At 36.9% G+C, this 22,489-nt stretch overlaps 1 protein-coding gene and 1 pseudogene across 4 annotated transcripts in view; both read right to left on the bottom strand.

Moving 5' to 3' along the window:
- The window catches only part of KCNQ5 (potassium voltage-gated channel subfamily Q member 5), a 539,086-nt gene that overhangs the window by 433,277 nt on the left and 83,320 nt on the right, over window positions 1-22,489 (bottom strand). The window lies entirely within an intron of this gene.
- LOC116588837 lies at window positions 285-1,190 on the bottom strand (annotated as a pseudogene).

Genomic DNA, 22,489 nt, shown 5'->3' with positions numbered 1-22,489 from the left:
TCTACCCATATAACCTGATTACCTCCCAAAGGCGCCACTTCCTAATATCACCACACTGGGGGTTAGGATTTAAGCATACATATTTCGGGAGAACATAGTCTGTAACATTCTCTTAATTTTATTCCTCCCTGGGTTTTTTTCCCCTTTAATCACAAAACAGAATTAAATTCAGAGAGAAAGAGAGAGTGTGTGAGTATAAAATAACATTTCATAATCTATTCTCTATTGTTTCTTTTTTTTAGGCATGAGGCTAATGCCACAAGCTTTTACTATATTTAGAAAAGAAAAACGTAACTGAAAATAAGAGTAAATCATTCAAAATGAATGAGTTTTTAAACACATTATAATTCTTCAATGGCAGCATTTGGACCCACTGCCCAAGCCAGTTTTAACCCAACCAAGATGCTGGAAGGCAGAGCACACCATTGTGCCCATTAGGCCTGTGAGGGCTATGGAGCCCAGGGCTCCTCGACTCTGCTTGCTGGGCTCTCTTGTGTAACAGCCATAAGCATAAAGAACTTGTCCAACAATCCGGGCCAAGGCTAGGCCAGAAACTATACCTGGGTGGTAAACACCTCCAACATCTAGGAAAAATAAGAAGGGTGGTTACACTTTCAATGTGTTCTCGTGGACGTGCTGAACATGGTTGAAAAGGTGTCTGTTTTCGGGTCCATGCTGTACATGGTAGGATACTTCACTTGGTACTTCTTTTGGGCCTTGGAAACACTGAGGGCTAGATGAGCTACCACTATGAAGCTGGCAGTACAGGTCAGAAACACAAAACCACGTTCCTTAGAGAGGACAGTCATGCTGGCTCAGGATCACTGCTGCTCAGCTGCTGCCCACCACACTGCTTTCTAATCACCCTGTCACCTCCCCTTATTTGCAACCCCTGCATTGGCCAGTCACCTTTTGACAAGAATTTTAAAAGATGCCCTGTTTATTTTTAACAATGAAATTTATGAAAACAAGTAATTTGTTGTGAGAAAGTGACAATATGGAAAACCAGATTTATCTGGAGTTTGTAAATTACCTTTTCTCTGATAAATTTAAGGGATCATGTTATTAAATTAAAAAATTATTTATCAAATTTCTTATTTTTTTAGATTATATGAGATGAATCCTTTTATATACAATAAGTCTATGCATTCTGCATACAAATTACTTTGGAACTAGGGCATTTTTGGAAACTGTACTAAGAGATGACAATGGTATATTCATTTTTGTTACATAATAAAATATCTGATAAATTATATCTGATTTTATGAATTATTTTCACTGTGAAATTCAAATATACTAATATAAATGGGCTTCCTGCTAAGAATAAAGATAAATAGGTTATACCATCTTTGGTAATTAAGAATGATTCTTATAGAAATTTATTTTTCCTCCCACACTTATTAAAGAAAAGTCAAGCCCACCATATATACTACTTTTAAATTAATCAGTGAAATCTGCCCCCACCGCCCCCACAAACCAGCAATCAGTATGATCAATTCAGTTTTGGGAAACATAGAAAAAAATGATTGCTACCTGAACTTCATTAAATATATTGAATTTATATATTTTTGGAATATATACTTATATATTGAGTTGACTATAACTCAGTGTTATTTTGTCACCAACTAGATTACAATATAATTTGATATTATATTTAAAAGACCCTTTGAGAAGATATCATGGTTCCTCTGTTGGATGATTTTTTAAAATATTTATTTATTTATTTGAGAGAGAGAACATGCGGCGGGAGGGGTAGGAACAGAGGGAGAAGGAGGAAGAGAATCCCAAGCAGACTGAGTTGAGCATGGAGCTGGATGTGGGGCTCCAACCCATGACCCCAAGATCAAGATCTAAGCAGAAACCAAAACTGTGCCACTCAGGTACCCCTCTGTTAGATGACTTTTTTTAAAACAAATTATGTCTAGGGGAAAAGTAGGGAAATTTTTTTAATTAAAAACTCATCCTTATTTTAGTATTTAAGAAACCAATTTTAACATATTCTTTAAGATAAATTGCTAATTTCATAATGGATGAATTAACACATTAGGATTATATTGAGTTGTTTAAATTTGTTAAATATAATCATGTTATAAGGTAAAACAAAACTCGTATTTCTGCTCTGAAATCTATGGTAAATTAAACACTTTATTTTCTATTTGGCTTCCAATGCCTCTTTTTAATGAGGGAGAGCCACAGTGAGAGGGCACAGATGGACATTTTGCACAAGCATGAGCTGTTGCTTATTCATGAGTAAAATTACTCTCACCAAGTCTGTAAAGTAGTATGGTTTTCGTTCAGCACTGCCTCTCACTTCTCAGTGATGGCACTCAAGCAGTGTGGCCAAGGGGAACATGGGGCCATAAATCTCTCAACAGGGCGAACATTTTGTTTTGTCAGATGAAGTCTCCATTTCTCATTTTAAATTAACTTGGGTGTGTGTGTGTGTGTGTGTGTGTGTGTGTGTGTGTGTGTAAGACTAGAGTCAGAATGTCTCCTTAGGACAAAATGAACAATTTTCCAAGGCACTGGGTCACTAAGAAAGGTTTCCAGGGAGAGACTGTAACCACTCTGATGTGTAGTCTAGGAAGTGAAGGAAGAATACACAAGGACTAGACTATCCCACAGGTCATGAGGGAAATTCCCAGTTGCCTTGTAAATCTGATCTCCTAAATTACAAAATTAAGCTTTTGAATAAAAGTGGCCAAAGGACTAAGAAGAGGAGGTAATCTTTCCTTGCTTTAAAAATAATAAATGACAAAGTATGAGGTCTAAGCCATCATCTATTTAGTACATTTAAATATACTTATTTTTTCTATATATGAATTAGTTTCATTTTCCCCTCTTGCTTTTCCTGTTTTTAAAGATTTTATTTATTTATTTTACTGATAGAGTGAGAGAGCAGAAGCAGGCAGAGCAGCAGAGGGAGAGGGAGAAGCAGGCTCCCCACTGAGCAGGGAGCCTGATGTGGGGATCAATCCCAGGACTGTGGGATCCTGACCTGAGCTGAAGGTAGACGCTTAACCCACTGAGCCACCCAGGTGCCCCTCCCATCTTGTTTTTAATGACAAAAACATTTACTACCAATTTTCCTAGCATTCTTGGATTCATATTTTTTTAGGGATATACAGGTATTTTATATGGCTTAAATAAAAAAATGTAATTCCAAGTCTCTCTAAAATAATTAGATGGCAACCAGGAAGACAATATCTATATAAAATATATAAACATGTATAGATAAAAGACTTGCAAATAAGCCAGAGTTTCTAAATAAGAAATCATGTCAAAATAAACCCAATTACTTAAAAATCATATTATAACATTAGCAGACAAAGGAAGTGCAGAAAATGTAATAGACCTTAATTTTAGCATAGTCACTTATGAACTCTCATTTGAAAAATGAATTCAAATTAGCTGGGATAGGCGAGCTCTTGTCTGCACTAAAATAGCATGAAGGGTTGTAAAGGGAAGGTAATGATGAATGGCAATGTATTGAATCACAGATTTTTTTTTTTTTTTGCAAAAACGGTTCCAAAATCTAATGTATTCAAAGTATTTAAAATACCAAACTATTCATCCAATCACCTGAGATGAAAGAGAAGAAGGAAGGAAGAAAGGGAGAGAGGGAAAGAAGGAGGCAGAGAGGGAAGCAGCCAAGTTTTATGTGTGTCCTGCATATTTTTGTAGTTTGAGCATTAATCCAACAGTAAGCCCTAAAGGCCTGTGGGACTCATAGTCTATAACATATCTGATAGCAAAGCATAATATTTTAGACACATACCAAATTTTCTTCCCCTCATTTCTCATATTTTTGTCATATATAAAGTAACAGGAATATCAAGATTAATTACAGAATAAAACAAGTAAAAAGAAAATTAAACCCTGATTGCCATTAACAATGGTTAACATGTACTCAACCCTCATCATGTTCTGGGTGCTAAGATTTAAATTGGTCATTCTACTTAACCCTGAAATCAGTTCTAAGAGGGAAAGACTATTATTATTCACGTGCTACAGATGAAGAAAACTCAATTTCTTTCCTATTAAGATAGCCAGTAAATTGTGAAGCTAAAATTGAAACAATGTATTCCAAAATCGTGCTCCTTTCATTATATCACTTCACTAGTATTATTATTGTTATTTGTTGTTAAAATTATTATCATGCTTCCGTTCATGGAGTTAACAGATAGGGAAACAAAAACACAAATGTAAGCAATACAGTTGAAGAGTTCTGCAAGAGAATAATCAGGGGCCCCTGGGTGGCTCAGTTGGCTAAGCATCTGCCTTCAGCTCAGGTCATGATCTCGGGGTCCTGGGTTCGAGCCCCACATCAGGTTCCCTCCTCAGCAGGAAGTCTGCCTCTCTTTCTCTCCTTCTGCTCCTCCCCTCTGCTCATTCTCTCTCTCTAATAAATAAATAACATCTCTTTTTTTAAAAAAGATAATAATCAGAGATATGCTGAATGACAATTCATATAATCACCAACATATATCCAGTCCTTACTTTGAAGGAGCCACCATGCCAATTCACTTTCATGTGAAGCATCTCTAGATTTCATGAGCTGAGGAGGTTGACAGAAACAAAGACACTGAGACTAGGGGGAGTTAAGAAACTTCCCTAAGGCTGTTGTGGTAGAATCAGGATCTAAATTTAGGAGTTCTGATTTGAGAGATTTTGTGCTTACCCATTCCTGGATGGGGATTTTCATCACTGGATATACAATACATTGCACAGGTCCTGGTTGCCTTAGAACATCAGAGAAGGGGAAATGACTTCCTCCTGACAGACAGGAGGAGAACAACAACCAAAAGAGCATTGTCTGGTAGGTAGAAACTGAGCACAGCTCAGAGATAAGAAAGCATAAGACCAGGTTCAGGGAGCATGCAAGAACCAGTGAGAGAGGAGCTCAGGACCAGAAAAGATAGGTGGCTGGAGAAAAACCAAGGTACTAGCTTTCTATTGCTGCTGCAACAAATTACCATTAAGTATGTTGGATTAAAACAGCACAAATCTAGTATCTTATGGTTCTAGAGATCGGAATTCCAAAATCACTCTCACTGAGCTAAAGTCAAGGTGTCAGCAGGACTGGTTCCTTCTGGAGACTGGGAGGTGGGATTTTTTTCCTTTCCCCTCTCAGCTACTAGAAGTTACATGCCTTCCTTGGCTCAGGACCCCTTCCTGCCATCATTCCAGTCTCCTGCTTCTATCTTCACATACTATCCGATCCTCCTGCTCCTCTTATACAGACCATCAGGCTTACATGGGCTCACCTCAATAGCCAGGATAATGTCCATCACACAATCCTTAATTTAAGCACATCTACAAAATTCCTTTGCCACAGACTAGGGCACCCTATATCCAGATTCTGGATATTAGTACATGTACATCTTTTGGAAGACATTTTCCAGCCTGTCACAAGACTAAATAGGCAAGTTCACACAACCTGACAGTGAATGACCCTCTTTGCCAAACTGGAGATTAGCAAGTACTAAAGATTATTTAAACAAGGACATAGAAAAATGAAAACAATATTTTAAGCTGAGTAATCTGGCATTTAGAATAATTCATCTAGGGACACCTGGGTGGCTCAGTTGGTTGGGTTTGCACTCTCGGTTTCAGCTTAGGTTATGGTCTTGGGGTAGTGGGATCAAGCCCCAAATGGATTCTGTGCCTAGGGTGGAGTTAGCTTGGGAATCTCTTCCTCTCCCTACTCGCGTGTGTGCACGCACACACACGCACACACATGCGCGCACACACACACTCTCTCTCAAATAAATAATCTAAAAAAACCCAATCCATCCACAGTAGTGGTTCTCAACAATTAGAATGTATGAAAATCATACCTTGAGTTTGTCCTAAAATAGAGATTCCTGGGCTGTTTCATCATTAGAGATTTGCATTCATCAGTCTATTGTAGAGTTTGGGAATCTTCCCTTTTTAAAGCCCACCCCCTCGAGTGGTTCTTATGCAAGTGATCTAAGATCAGGCTTTGAGAAATGTTGGTCTGTGACACTTAAATGCCTTTGTAAATATACTCACTTCTTTGCAACTCCCAGCAGAGACTCAGACCTGCATTAAAAAACAAACTATGAAAATTAAATGCACACTTTAAACCTGTTTACAAACTTATTCATTTGTAAGACTTATCAAAAAACTACAATAATAGCCATATAACAAAAAGTCATTATTTTAAGCATAAAAGGAAAAAAGGTACTTTTTTTAGATAAAGAAGAAGAAGACATCTGATAATTGCTGTACATTTCTCTTACTGGACACCTACTAGGGGCCCAGCACTGTTCTCAGCACCATATAGTAATCAATTCACTTAACTCTCACTCCATGGTTATTAGTATAATTCCATTTTGCAAATGAGAAAACTAACACTGAGAGGAATTAAGTAGCTTGTCCAATATCACAGCCACAAAATGACACAAAATGTATTTGGTCATTGTCTACCTGGTTTCTAAATTTATACACTTCCTACTTTGCTGCTTTATTCTCTATAAGACACTAACCCGTAAGACAGTAGTTACCATACTCCTAAGGTAAATATAAAATCTACAGTCATTTAGTAGATACACCCGATTCTAGGAAGAAGAAATAGGAGTAGAGAGAGGGAGAAGTAACCAGAGGTTGGGGTTTTATCCTGGCTCTAGGCCCACTATCTCTGGGACCTTGAACATAGCCCTTAATTTTCACAGTCTACTACAGTTTCCTGATCTGAAAACAAAATGACCAGACAAAATAATCTCTAATATTCTCACTGTTTTACACTTTCAGGAGTTTTATGATTATAGCAATTAATGAATCACATCAAACATCACATATCACTCCACACTGATTTGATCATGCTTTCCTTGAAAAAGGATTTGTGTATTAGCAGAAAACTCTTTGGCTGAAAAATGGCTTAAATAAGAAAGAAATTGAAGAAAATTACATGCTCATACCTTGCCTATACTCTGTAGGAACAAAGGGAAAAGAAAATATCCTTTAATACTTACTCCAAGGATACAGCAACACGAATAACATGATATAGCTATGTCAAGGAGGAAGCAAAAAAATTTCTCAGAAGAGGCAACAATTAATTTGATAGATTCAGAAACTTAGGTGAATGCACAGGAATCCTTCCCTAGGCGTCTTGTCATTTCTCATTTTAGATAAAATGTGAAAAAGTGTCCATTCCATGACAGATTAAAAGCAGCAAATTTAGTAGAAGGTTAAGTGAGCTGTGCACTCACTTGGATAGCAGTAAAAGGCAACAGAGAAGATAGTAAAACTATAAAAAGTAGACACAATGACTCAAAAGCACAGGTTCTAAAGCTTCTTCATATGGGACAAAGGATACTCCAGAGGCTGAATGGCAGAATGATTGTGAGCACTGCCTTGGGTGCTAGACAATAGATGTCTTTGGATCATGTCTCTACCATTGACTCAACACTGACTGAGTCACCACTGGATTTAGTTCTATACCAGGCATAGGAAGGATGGGAATTATGAGGACTATGAGATTCTTGCCACATCCTTCAGTGGTCTGGGACAATGATGATACATTCTGGCTATATGCCCTAAAGCCAGGAGCGTCCAAGTTGAGGGTGTCTGTCCCTGAGGAAGTCTCTTGGGAGAGGCCTAGGGAACAGCTGGTAGCACTAGAGGGTTCTGGAGATGATGCTGGCACAGTAACACTGTGCTGTCCAATCTCTAAGGAATTGTTCAAGGAAGCAAGGGAATAACCCAGACAAGAGAGGAACCCCTGAGAACTACCCAGAAAAGGCCCACAGGGCCATCACTGGCAAGAAAAGACACCATCTTCAGAGAAGGACCTCTAAGCAGGATGCCACAAAGTTGTAACATTTAAAGTGTGTCTGGCTTTGAAGTCGCACAGACTTGGTTTTGAATCCTGACTTGGCTTGGGCGTTCAGTACCCAGATTTTTCACCAGCAAAATATCTGCCTCGTCTCATTGAGATGAGAATTGAGTGAAATGGTGCTGGTATAAAACTGGTCTTTAGTCACATAAAATTTTTTATTCTTTTGTTTTTCATGACCTAAGAAGTTTGGGTCATACGTAGAGGAACCTACAAGAGGAGGGGTTTCCAAGCAGGGTTATATTTGGAAGCAGCAGGTAGACTGGAACTGCCAGGGATGCCTGATGTCTAGAGAAATCTCTGCCTCTGTCCTCCATTTCAATGTCCTCCATCTTTGGGGAAGCGAGACCACATTAGTCTTTCAAAATACTTCTCCAAGGGAAGAAAGAATAACACTTTTCCATCAGAAACCTAGCATATTAGGGATCTAAAAATCCGAGTGGAGTTCAGATACCTGCTGGTACAGGGCAAAATTCCAATTTTTCCACCTAGATTGCATGTTTTAAGGGAGTGCAATTATGTTTTGTTCATCTTTGCATGCCTCACAGATCCAAACAAACAGTAGATGTTCAACAGTTTTTGAATGAATGAATGAATACCCTTCCCCCCAATCCCAGTAGTATCTCTTTTTTTTCTAACTGACTATTTTACATCCATGTTTCAACTACTTCTTAGAAGCTATTTTTAGAAAACAAAGCTAGAATATTTTTACATTTCAATACAAAAAGAACAACTGATGAAATACTAGCAATCACAAATGCAGGCCTAAAATGGGACTTATACTGGGGAGTGGGAGAAACTGTCATTTTTTTTTGGTCCTTCCTTGTCTGGGTACCCCTCAAATATGTGAAAGGATTTCAAATAAGACCACAAGAAGGAGCAGAAGGGAACAATCTCAAGACCTGGCTTAGCTCCCAAATCTTCAAGTGAAAAGCAAGATAAAGATAAGGCAGCTGCCGCTGAATGCCACCAACTGCTGATAGAAAAGTGGCAAGCAGAGTAGGCAGACCAGCAAAGGATGAGGCCCACGTTCGCAACATAAGTATTCAAAGTCTCTTAGAGATCAGTTCATAGGAGCTCTTTTATAAGATCATGGCTATCAAAAGGAATTTAGAAAAAAAGCAAATGCTGGCTGCCAGGGCAACCTCAGTTTCTCGGGAATGCTCCTCAAGGGAAATCTTTAGCAATATAAAGCAAGGAAGTGGGCTCTTCACACATCCTAACCAAAGCCAATTAGTAAAAACATACAGGTACTCTAAGCATGACGCTTCATGTATGTTTTGGGGTGGCTGTAGGGACTGGAAGAGGTATACATGTAAAACACAGTATTTGCCCTCTCGAGATTTATGGGTAGTGGTCGGAAGTGTGATATTTTTAAGAAAGAGAGTCATGCAAGGACATGCTAGGAGCAACTTCAAGGCAGGATTCTACCTACTGTTGGTACTACTGTACTGTAAAAGCTAAGTGAATATGTATCAAACAAAACGTCTTCTAATTTTTTTCAAATACCTTCTTAGTACGAGGTGTATTTTTTATGTTTTTAGAGAAACTCATTCATGGGTGCATGAATACAAGTATTCATCCAGTTTTTATTTCTGTGTTTTAAATGCACATTAAAACATCTAGAGGCAGCCTCATGGAGATGGATTCTAAGTTAAAGACTCAGGTGATGCTGTGTCCATCACTCATTCAGTATGTGGCCAATGCTAAGATGAAAAGCCCAAAACCTATAGTCTTTATCAAAGATTATACCAAAAATAAGTGTTCCTATACTAACATTTCACATGTGTTATTTTCTAAAAGCATATGTCATCCAAGAATGATTTCCCAATAAAGATATTATTTGGTAACTCCTGGGAAGTTCAAGGTGGTCAACCATTCATCTTAAGCAAACCATTACAACACTGTTGAAACAACATAGGTGTTTAGTCATCCAGATTGTCTATATTTGCCCAAACTGAGTAAGCAGCACTCTTTTTTGTGATACAGTTTATGAAGCTCACCAAATTATAACAGCAAGACCTCAGTACACTGGGATCATTACCCACATTTTATCAATAATCAGAAACAATGCTTAAAAATACATTATAGTATCTTCAAGAATCATCATTCGCCCCCATTAAAGTGCAAACTCCATGGGACCTCTATTTTGTTTATAACTATTTTCCCAGTCCCTAGATCACTCTTTGGCTTATAGTAGGTATTTGATAAACAGTGTTGATAAAATTGCAGAAATGAATTTAAATTGCTGCTTTGAGACGGCCCAGGGGAAACAGTGGCTAAAGTAGAACAAGAGGTTTACATGTTCTATGAATAAGCATCCCTGCAATCCCTTCTCCAAAGATTTTTTTGTTAAGATATGATTTTCTCTTGTCTCACCAAAGTTGAACATATCTTTCAAATAACATTTTTAGAAGGCGTAAAAATGACAAGGTATGTGTCTGATATCTGACATCCCCTCAGCAGACAGTAACTGAACTCCTATTATATACTGGATATTATGACAGCCATAAACCAGCAAACCAAACAGATGTGGTCTTATTTGTGTCATAAAAATGTGAAAATCAATTTAATCTTTGGCTATAGATACAGAGTTTACAGAATGTGGTGTCCAGAACTGATTTGTAAAGAGTAAAGCTTCTACTGGGATTAACAATTAAAGACCAGAGAGAGGCCTCTAAAGTAGGGTTTTACCGCTGCTGAAAAGCCAAATGAATATTCAACTAAGCAAAACAAAAACAAAAACAAATCAAAAAACACAGACACACAAAACTTAACATAAAGGGAAAAATTTTAAATGTCTCCTTGATACTAAGAATAGTTTTTTATACTATTACAGTAGTACATTCTTTTTTTTTTTTTTTAAAGATTTTTTATTTATTCATTTGACACAGAGAGATCACAAGTAGGCAGAGAGGCAGGCAGAGAGAGAGAGAGGAGGAAACAGGCTCTCCGCGGAGCAGAGAACCCGATGCGGGACTCGATCCCAGGACCCTGAGATCATGACCTGAGCCGAAGGCAGCGGCTTAACCCACTGAGCCACCCAGGCGCCCCACAGTAGTACATTCTTAAGTAAACAAATGAATAGAAACATGGCTGCACAAACATACCATACCTTAAAAACCCAAATAATCTATTTCCTTTAAAAAAGTTACTCTGTGAAGTTACACATTTATTCTCATGAACAGTATTTTAAGTATTTCAAAACTACTTTTTAATTACCTTTGGAACTGTGTCCCATTCTTTTAAATATATCTGAAGAATGAATTTTATTTTGGGAGGCCGTAAAAGGATATTTGGAGTCCCTTAAGATAAACAATATAAATAATCAAGGTGGGTGATGACATTTAGGTTAAGAACAAGATGCAACTGTAACATATTAGATTTTTTTTTTTTAATGTGAGGGGCGCCTGGGTGGCTCAGTTGGTTGATCATCTGCCTTCGGCTTGGGTCATGATCCCAGGGTCCTGGAATTGAGCCCTGCATCGGGCTCCTTGGTCAGCAAAGAATCTGCTTCTCCTCTCCCTCTGGCTGTCCCTCTGTCTGCCGCTCTGCCTGCTTGTACTCTCTCTATCAAATAAATTAATAAAAATCTTTAAAAAAAAAAAGAAAAAAAAATTTATGTGGTTCATAACTTGGTCATAAAGGCAACTCCAAAAGAAGAGCTCTAAAATAATTTTGAACAATAGCAGTATCTTTCGAGTAACTAGAAAATATTATGGTAGCAATTGTTAAGATCAAATCCAACTGTGTTATTGAAATGTATGTATTTTTGAATCTCAATATCTTATCCTTAAAGATGCAGTCCTAAAAGAATAACTTTATTTCTTCACCTTACTATTATTATATTATTATTTCTCTAAAGAAATCAGACATAGCACATTGCTGCAAACCTTTCAAAATCACGTTTAGAAGTGAAACATTATTTTAATAACAGCTCAAACAATCCACAAGCCAATAAAATCTATGAGAATTCAAAATATAATAGGAACTATGTCCCCCAGACAGTCTATAGGAAAGGAAGAATTAACTCTAACTAACCCATATTCAATCTGATCTAGTTCTTTAAATTCAACTTAGACTCCCCCCCTCCAGCAATCAATTCTTTATATCACTTCCTTTAAGTTTTAGGTATTTCTTACAAAATAGACATATTTAGTTTGTTATCTATTTGCTTATGCAAACCCGCAATAAGCTTCTTGATACTTAAATATCATTTGAGAGTTCTTTAGAACAGAGGTTTCATTTATTAGGTGACATTCATAAAATTATTATTGCAAATTATTATAAATATGCTAACATACTTTATCTTATTTTTTAAAAGATTTTTATTTATTTATTTATTTGACAGAGAGAGAGCGCACACGTAGGCAGAGCGACAGGCAGAGGGAAAGGGATAAGCAAGCTCTCCACTGAGCAGGGAACCTGAGGCAGGGCTCAACCCCAAAACTCTGAGATCATGACTTGAGCCAAAGGCAGATGCTTAAATGACTGAGCCACCCAGGTGCCCCAAAGTACTTTGTTTAAATATGTGCACATATGTTATAGAAATGTTTGCATTAAATAAAAGATCAGAAAATACATGGAAAGTTTAAGACAGCAAAAGTTTTAAATTTGAGCAATATTATGTGAGAAGATTAAAATGAATTTATAAGCTATCTTTTAATGTGTTATAAATCATATGACATGCTTCCTATATGAAAATTATCTATTTTTCAAGACTTAAAAAAAACCACATAAAATCCACTGCATTATTTTTTCTATGATACACATAATGTTTCTGGATGCGGACTCTAATGTTATAAGACAAATGTTCTTGCTGTATTTCATCCTTAACAGATTGTACAAGAGTTCTTAATGATGTAAAATAGGTGCTCAGTTAAGATCTCAAATATATTTTCATGATTTTACATGTAACAATATAAAAGTAATTATTCCAAAAGCATCAATCATGAACTTTTAAATTTTGATATGTGCTATAGAGGAAAATTATTTTTAGATAAAAAATTTCTCAAGACTCAAAAAATTTCGACGTTACTTTAAAAATATTTTTTAAATGTCTTCTTATAATTGATTCCCCCTTTTTTTAATTTCGATGTGTCTGTATTTCAAAGTAAGCAGTTCTGTAGGATAAATAAATACTGGAGATCTAATGTACAGTTTGGTGCCTATAATTAACAACACACCATTGTGTTCTAAAAATTTGCTGAGAGTCAATCTTAGGTGCTCTCACCCCCCGCCCCCCCACAGAAAAGGTAACTATGTGAGGAGATGGATATGTTAATTATATTATTCATTTCACTATGTATATATGTATATCAAAAAAACATGTTATACATCTTAAATATGTACTTTTTGATCTAAAAACAATTTATTTAGCAATACTATATTTTATGTGGATTACTTGAGAGGAATAGGTTAAGTACTGTACTCTGAAACTATTTGGTTCAAGTTCACAAAATCTGATTAACAAAATTTGAAGGAAAAGAAATTTTGAACATCTATTGTTCATGAGATCCCTTTTTTAAATTGAAGTCTAGTTGACATATGATTATAGTATTTGTTTCAGGTGTACAACATAGTGACTCAACATTTCTATGCATTACAAAATGATCACCAAGATAAATCTAGCTACCATCTGTCGCCACACAAAGTTGTTACATATTATTAACTGTATTTCCTATAAAACTATGGAATGCTTCACAAATTTGCATACCAAACTTGTGCATGCTAACTTTTTTGTATCATTCTAATTTTAGTACATATGCTGCTGAAGTGAGTACAAACATACATAGTTTTTATTTAAAAAAAAGTCAGAAAAGTCAACTACATACACTATTGAGCCAGTACAGGAAGAGGGTCTATCCTCTTTACATTTTAGAGAGGTACCAAAGAGGCTCACTACCATGTGAGGGCAGGAGTTGATCTCAGCAAAACGCAGAATAGGCTTCTGCTCATCACCCATTTCATTCTATGCTTCAGGTTCTTATCTGAACCTTTCTACAAAGAAGTCTTTGTTATAATCAAAGGGCAAACATTTATTGAAAGCCCACTGTTTACAAGATTGTAATTGTGATTAATAGCCAAAATCTGCAAGGTGAACACCAGAGCCTCAAGGGATTTAGCCTGGGGAGTTGGGACAGGTTGGGAGTACCTGGTTGTATTGTGACCAAGATACTGGCCACTTTGTGTGCTACCAGCACCACATGTGTTCTTTAATGATCTCACTGGTAGGTCCAGAGATGGGAGTTAATCTTCATAACCACCCTGCAGTGACACACCTGAAATAGGCCATGTTAGGGAGGAATCACACTCTCACTTAGCTCAGTCCAATTAAAGAAATATTCACTGGTAAATAATTTGGCAAATACTTCTTTGTCATAAAACATAATTTAACATCAATTTTGGCCCCAATAGAAAGACAACTACTTAATGATAGGAACAAATACGATGTTATTTAGCTAAATTGTATAAATTTAAAACTTTTGCCTATACTTAAAAAGTTCCATCTAATTTACAAAAGCAATTAATCTGCTCACAGAGACTGTATTTTTCCTCTTTGTAGCATTTATTTGTGTTTGCCCATTTCCTTTATTATCTCCTGTTAGAAAACTTTCTAGCACTAATTTGTTTATTCTAAATATGATGACAAAAATCTATCAGATTTATTGCCCAGACTCCCTGGTGCCCATGAATATGATTCTCAGGATATTAAGGGGAAATCAAGTTTTTGCTATTTTTGAACTGCCTTGACAATAGCAGTATCATTTAGAAACTGACAGAAGTTAGCCAGTGTATGGCGTTCTGACATATATCAGTGGACAATTAAGCTCTGAATCCAATGGTCATTAGTGAAATCACAGTGGCTACCAAATAATGCCCAAGGTTAACACTATCATATTTATGACAAAAGGAGATTTTATGTAACCACACAGTATCGGGCATAAAGTACATAAGCAACTGCTTTTGAGCTATGTCAGAGAAAAAAGGGGAAGCAAATTATTCAACTAGATTGCACAGGACATTCTACAAGGGTCCTGTTCAGTTTAGTGGAGGATCCATTTTGATTTTGAACTCTAAAGATTGTGTAAGCTACTAAAAGCTTCTCATGCTACAGCTCAAGGATTGAGAACTTTAGAGAAACTGAGCACAGCAGTCATTGTAGTGCTTACACAATCGTTGCTAGTACTTTCTAGAACATACTGGAGGTAATCTAGGAACTCTTTAGAAATACATTATTTGATATGAACTTGAACTCTCAGATAGGTAGAGAAATTAAGGCTTAGTAATAAGAGGCCTTCAACAAACAAATTAAAAAAAAAGGGCTCAAGAGGAGCATATATATGTCTTTAAGGTGCTCAGAACCTACTCCACAGCAGATGTAAGTGCACTTATAGAGGAATGAATGAAGTCTGTGAGCAAACAGAAAAGATTTAATTCTTCCTGTGGTAGTGGACAAGGGCTCACGGGTGAGCAGATATTTGAGTTAGGAGTCTAAAGAATGCATAGGATTGTATCACATATGCAAAGGGAAAGAGGAACTCATTCCAGTTAGAGGGATGCGATGTAGAAAGACACAACTCAGAATGGAAGTGCATGCCCCTTCTGGAAACAACACAGGAGGTACATAGAATGTTTGTATTTAGGGTCATAGGAAGGATGTTTGAGAATATCATTTAAGGGATTAAGTTTTACTCACTGTAAATGGGAAGCCTTTGAACATCTTTGAGAAAGACAGTGACATGAGCATATCTAGTCTTTAAACCCTTTTGTAAGACAAAGATCCCCATTTGGCCTTAGACTATTCCTTGAGCTTAGAATGAACACTTAAAAAAACTTAAGCAATGCTTATTTATTAAATAATATTCACATTTACTTAGGTGTGGAATATGTATTATGACTGGACAAACAGGAGACTAGAGGCACCAGAAGACATTAGAAGGCATTGCAATTGTCAGGAAAAGGAAGTTATCCAGTGAAACAGGACAGGGGTCATGTGGTTTGGAAGGTGGGTATAAAAACATTATAAAGGCAAAATTTATAGAACTTGGTGATTGGTTGCATATCTAAAAAAGTGAGGTGTTTTATAACTCAAAGAAGCAGGCAGAGGTGACAGGAAAGGCCTCGAGGAAAAGGAGGTATGAGGTTGTGGTAGTAGTAGAAAATAAAAAAGAAGGGTGTCTGGGATACCATGAGTTCACAGCACCCTTGGATCTTCATGTGGAAACATCTAATGTAGGGTTGACACTTAGGGTAAGACAGTTAAAGATGCTAAGCAAAAATGTTTGCCTGGATTTCAAGTATGTGACTTGATATCAGGAATTGGATTTCATACCAAACTGCCAACTCAACCAGCCTTTTATATCTACCTCCACCAAAAGGCTGTAGCATCTACTTATTTATTCCTTCCATAAATACTACTGTGTTCCTACAATATGTCAGGCATAATTTTGAGTTTGAGGACGCAGCAAACATGAGAGAGACAATGTTCTTGTTCTCATGTAGATTATCTTCCAAGAGAAGATAATCCAAGACCAAATAAAGTAATAAATATATAATAAAATTTCAAGTAGGAAAGTGTACTGAAGAAAAATAAAGCAGGGAGAAAGAAGGAAAAGTAGTCCTTAAACTAAATATTTACAGTCTACAGTTGACATCTAAACCAAGGACAATTAATGACTTCTCTCCTTATTCTTTCCATTGCAGATAGTAACATGTAAAAGTCGAGTGGGTTATCTACCTCAAGGAAGAGGCCATTCAGATGAAATGGAGAGGCAGGATTTTCTACTGAATATTCTTGATCTCTAAATTGAGGTCTGTAACCCCAATTTGGCTATAAGAAAACTATGCTCATTAGTATGAGAAATGTCCCCAGAGGATTCCATATAGCTCTTCTGCAAGGCAGGGAATCTATGTGAGAATAGCTAGGATTAGACAAATTATACTCATGACCTTGGAAATTAATTAATTAATTAATTAATCAGTCTATCCTTTTTTGTGGATGGTACACAGGTGGTGAAATAAAATTATTTTTATAATTTCTTCAAATCTTAATTATGACTCATCATGTGGTTATGCAGGAAGCTAGGAAAGTCTTTGTTATGCAAAGTGTAGGGAAGCACGGAGTGAAATAAAAAGAGGGAGGGAAGGAGATATAGTAAGGCAAAAAGTGGTTGAGCTTTTATTCAGACAGAAGACTTCAAGTGAACTTGTCAAGAAAAGCGATTGGTGTTCTATTATTTGAATTCATTATTTGCAAGTGTCGTTAAGATCATAATTTTATGCAAAGCACAATGATGTAATTATATACACACCCATGCTGGGAATGTGTCGGAGATGTGGTTCTAAGAGACTGTTACTATCTGAGGTAAATCTTGCACATAAGCTATCAAATCTTCTTTGATTCATAGATTGACAAGAGTGATAAATAAATTCAAGTATTTTAAAGCCCTTCTAGCCATTAGGATTCAGAAGTACTCATTCATAGGCTAGACTTGCTGCTGCATGCCACTCACTCCAGGGGATAAACTCCTCTTTCTTCTTGAAGCACTCTTTTCTCCTGGCTTCATGTACCTCAGATTTGACTGATTTTCTTCCTGTCTCTGAGTGTTCCTTTGCTGTTTTTCTGTAAGTTCTACCCAGTCTGTGAACCTTGTCATTCTTCAAGGTTTCATTCTAGACATGTTTCTCTTTTCATATCACATGCTCTCCCTAGATAATCCACCCATTCATTCATTCATTCATTCAACAAGTATGTACTGAGTGTCTCCTATAGGTCAGCATTTTTCCATGAACCTGGGATACAACAACAAGCAAAACAAAGTCCCTGTCTCTAGAGAACTGAAACTATAGCGGGTTTCAATTACTATATATATGCTAGTGAACCCCAAGCTTGTATCTCCAGATTCCATCTGTTCTCTGAACTCCAGATTTATCCACTTACTCATTCTCCACTTGGATATTTTAGAAGCATCTCAAATTCAACATGTCCGAAATGGAACTGATTAGGTTTGGAGATAAAACTATGAATTCAGTATTCCCCATCTCGAGTGGTATCAACTTCCTTCCACCTGCAAGACCTGGAGATGTAGGAGGAATCCTTGCCCTGTCAACTTCATCTGCAAGTATCAATTCACTTCTTTCCATCTTTTTTGTCTACTTTGCAGTCCAGTCTACTTATCTCTCAGGACCTTTGGAGTGGTCCCTCGTCACTCATTCTTTCCCTATTCCAATCAGTTTTCCAAAGCCAAATGAGGTTTAAAAAATGCCACTTTTTAAAACGAATCATATCAACCCCTTCAAGATAAAGACCCAAGTCCTTCACAGAGCCTACCAGACTGTATGATTTGGCTTTCCTCCACCACTTTCATCTCTCCATGTACCGTTCTTATCTTTGATTTTGAAGCTTCAGCCAATAGGCCTTCAGAATCTCAAACACACAACGTGCTTTTCAAATGTAGGGCCCTTGCACATACTGTCGGCTTAGGCTATTCAAGTTGTTAACTCCTATACGTCATTCAGTTTTCAGCCCAAAGGTCACCTACTCAGGGAAACTGTATCAGTCTTCTACTGCTTCCACAACAAAACATTACATACTGAGTGGTTTAAATAATATAAATTTATTTTCCCACACTTCTGGAGGTTTATGTCCAAGTCAAGGTTTTGACAGGTTTTGTTTTTTCCTGAGGCATCGCTCCTTGGCCTGCAAATGGCCAGCTACTTTTTCACTAAATCCTAACACATGGCCTTTTTTCTGTGTGCATGGATCCCTGGTATCTCTCTCTCTTTCTCTCTCTCTCTCTCTATTTTTTTTTTCTTTTCCTGGTATCTCTTCCTATTCTCATCTCTCTTCTTATTCCTATTGGATTAGGATCTCACTTCCAATTCATTTAACACCTATTTACCTCTTTTAAGATTTTATCTTCAATCACAGTCACATTGAGGGTTAAGGCTTCAATATATGAGTTTGGGGGGCGGGGGGACACAATTCAGTCCCCAACAGAAGCCTCCTCTAATTCCCCAGGCTAGGTTAGGCTCCCAGATGTCTGTTCTTTTAATGCTTATATTTGTTACAAAGCACTTTGCATAGTATGTAGTAACCAAAGCTATTTGCCATGTAAAAGATCTGGCTCCTTCCTATCTCTCTGACCTCAACTTCTACCACTCTGTCTCATTCACTGAATTTCCCTTGCTGATTCCCTAATATGTCAGGCACTTTCTGCCTGGAATTCTCTTCTCATGACTCATTCCCTCTCTTCATTCAGGTCTCTGTTAAAATATTTCCTGACCTTGGGAAGCCTTGGTGGCTCAGCCAGGATGGAGCCTGGCATAGGGCTCCTTGCTCAGAGAGGAATCTGCTTCTTCCCCTCCTTCCTGCTCGTGTGCTCTCTCTCACTATCTCTGTCACCCTCAAATAAATAAATAAATAAATAAAATATTTAAAAAATATTTCTTGACCACTATGCCTATAAACCTATTATCCCAACACCCAAAATCTTCCATGCCCTTAAAAAACTTAATTATATCAGTTAATTTTAGTACCACAATATCTATCTATCTACTTTTTTTTTTTTTTTTTTAATTTCCAGCATAACAGTATTCATTATTTTTGCACCACACCCCGTGCTCCATGCAATCCATGTCCTCTATAATACCCACCACCTGGTACCCCAACCTCCCACCCCCCGTCCCTTCAATTTGCTTGCTGTCTTTTTGCTAGCCAGAATGTAAGCTTCCTAGGTTTTGGCATTGTATCCTCCAAGTCTAGAACAGGTCCAAAACACTGGAGGCACTCGATATGTGCTTTTTTGAAAGAATGAAAAACTTTACTTGTATGATTATTTGATTTTTGTTTACTTGCTTTGTAAGACTGTAATCCCTGTCAAATAGGAAGAATGTGCTATGCTCATCAGTGATTGAGGGCTTAAGACTAGTGGCTGGTACATGGTATGTGCTTAGTAAATATTTGCTGAATGAATGAGTAAAAATATAAAAGCAAAAGTAGTGCAAGTTTATAGAAAACATCTTGAAACAATTTGCAGAACATGAAGAGAAGCTGTGGCATTTCTAGCTATTTCACAATTCATTTTGATTTAGCAGGGGTGCACCCTCAGTTTAAACATGCTTTTCTGGGCCAAATCTCTGTTAGTGGCCATAAAACTGCCATCAGAGTGCTATGAAAATTACAGGAAAAAGAGAAGAACAGTATTTTTATTTCTAGAAATATTTCCTTTCCAAGGACTAAGCGTAATCCCAGATTATTATTTATTTGGATGGTCTTTTAGTTTGCCAATGAATGGGATTCCAGGACTAAATTATTTGGATGTTTTGTATGGACTAAAATAAAGGTCTTAAAAACAAGGCAATAAAAGCACACATTTAGAATGACTTCTACTTCAAACCAAGTAATCTTCTCTACGCTTGTTTTATTTTTAGAGAATTTTAAAAGGGAGGAAAACTGATCAATATTACATTTAAAGAATATATTATTTTGGAGTGTGTCAAAAATAGGTACAACAATAAAAACTACATATGCAATAATTGCAATTCCCTAGAGAACTGCATCCTTTCTCTTCCAAAGTTGGGTTCCTGGTAGGAAACTGACTACTTATAGAAAAGTACATGAGCCAAAAGAGGAACTATCCTTTTGGTATTATGATTTGTCCCATCATCCAGAAGAAAGTTTAGGAAAAAAGTATTTGTTTAATAATTCAAATCTAACTGTTTTTCTCTCTCTGCAATAGGGTAAAATTCCAAATAATTCCATGTCTTTAAGATATGAAATCTTAAAGAATTTTCCTTCTTACATTTCAAAACTCTTTCTCAATTTTTTCTACCCTCACTCCCTTTAATTTCATATCCTAATACATATGAAATATGTTAATATGTGCAAAAAATCAAATTTATAAATTTATAAAAATCAAAATTATAAATTTATAAATAAACTTCTCCAGTTATTTGTAATTAAAATTTTAACATCAAAATATATGTTGACGAAAACAACCTTATTACAGAAGGCAATATGAATAAAGGGTAAGAACTGCAGGGGAGCACAGACCAAAGTCAATTTAAGAAGAAGAAAGTTGTTACCAAGGAATCAGTGTAGTCCCTATGCATGTTCTGATAAATACAGGGTAGACTCAGTTTATGTTTGATTTTATCGTGTGGTAGCCATGTGAGGATTTAAAGAAGTAAGCTTTTAAATCACCTCTGGCTATCTATGGAGCATTTATTTGATCTTCCATTAGTAATAGGAAGAAAGAGAAGAAGTGCATATAACGGCATTCCACGGTCGAATCCCTAAAAGTTCTTCCTTTTGAGGAAATATATAAGATCCTAGATTATTTGCTATGAAATGTTACATCTATTTAGGCAAGATTCCTAAAATTTAGCACTACTGAGATCTGGGAGGCGAGATTTGTGTTCCCCTACACTGTTAGCATGTTTAGCAGAATCGCTGGCTTCTGTACATTAGATGCCAGTAGGACCTCCCTCCCAATTCTAACAACTAAAAAATGTCTTCAGACATCGCCAAATGTCCCAAAGTGCCCCGACTAAAAACTACTGCCGTAGTTTCATAATGACCTTCGCAATCTACTCAATAAGTGAGAATTTCTTGAGTACTTGATTTATCTTTTTGTTTCTAAAGGAGATTAAAGGAAGAGTAAGACATGGTTCCTTCTCCTTCTCTCTCTCTATTAAAGATTTATTTATTTTACAAAGAGAGAGAGCTCAATCAAAGGGGGCAGGAGGCAGAGGGAGAAGACTACTCCCTACTGAGCAAGGGGCCTGAGGGAGGGTTTGATCTCAAGACCCCAGGATCATGACCTGAGCCAAAGGCAGGTGTTAGCCGACTGAACTAACCAGGCGCCCCATGGTACCTTCTCTTAAAAAAGATGAGTCCGTGTTACAGAGTTAACATCACTAGAGTACCACAGAAAACATTTATCACTAGTTCTACATGCCCTGTATACTAATACATATTTCAGAGATTTAGAGATTATCCAGAAAGGGATCCATGGGGGAAATTTCTGGAAGGCATGACATGGCATGGACTCTGAGGACTGGGTAAGATTTGGAAAGACAAAATTAAGAGGAAAGTACATTTCACATGTTATGGAGAACATACTCACAAAGATCCAATGCAAAATCTGGGTGAAAAGAGTAGGACAGAAACCAAATAAATAAATAAAAGGTGAAGAAAATCCTTTAGGAGCTTACAGATGCCAGTTACTTTGGAAATATGGCAGCATGTCAATGGAAGGAAAATGGAGGGTGTGGCTAAGCAGGAAGCGGACTTCTTAAAAACCATGGCTGGAATTTGAGGAGATGTTACTTCCTTAAAAGCAGTCAAAAGTTCTGGATGAGCAGTTGAACAGTAGATGATGAGACTCCCCAAGGGTAGGCAGAGCAGCTTTAGGACTGATGAAAAAGAAATGGAAGGGAAGGTCGGAATCTGAAACCAAGAAAAACTACAGTTTTGGAGCGGATTTAGGTTAAAAAGTCAGTCAGACTTCTGACTGTACTAGCTGGTTGAGTAAATGCCCTGTCAGCCATGGACCCTGAACACTTATCACCTGCACTGGAGTGCTAGAAGGAAAAGAATTTTTTTGATTTGGATTTTATTAA

This window comes from Mustela erminea, chromosome 4, assembly GCF_009829155.1.
Source record: "Mustela erminea isolate mMusErm1 chromosome 4, mMusErm1.Pri, whole genome shotgun sequence".
Lineage (NCBI taxonomy): Eukaryota > Metazoa > Chordata > Mammalia > Carnivora > Mustelidae > Mustela > Mustela erminea.
The sequence above is the reverse complement of the archived record's forward strand: the minus strand, read 5'-3'. Positions and strand labels throughout refer to the sequence as shown.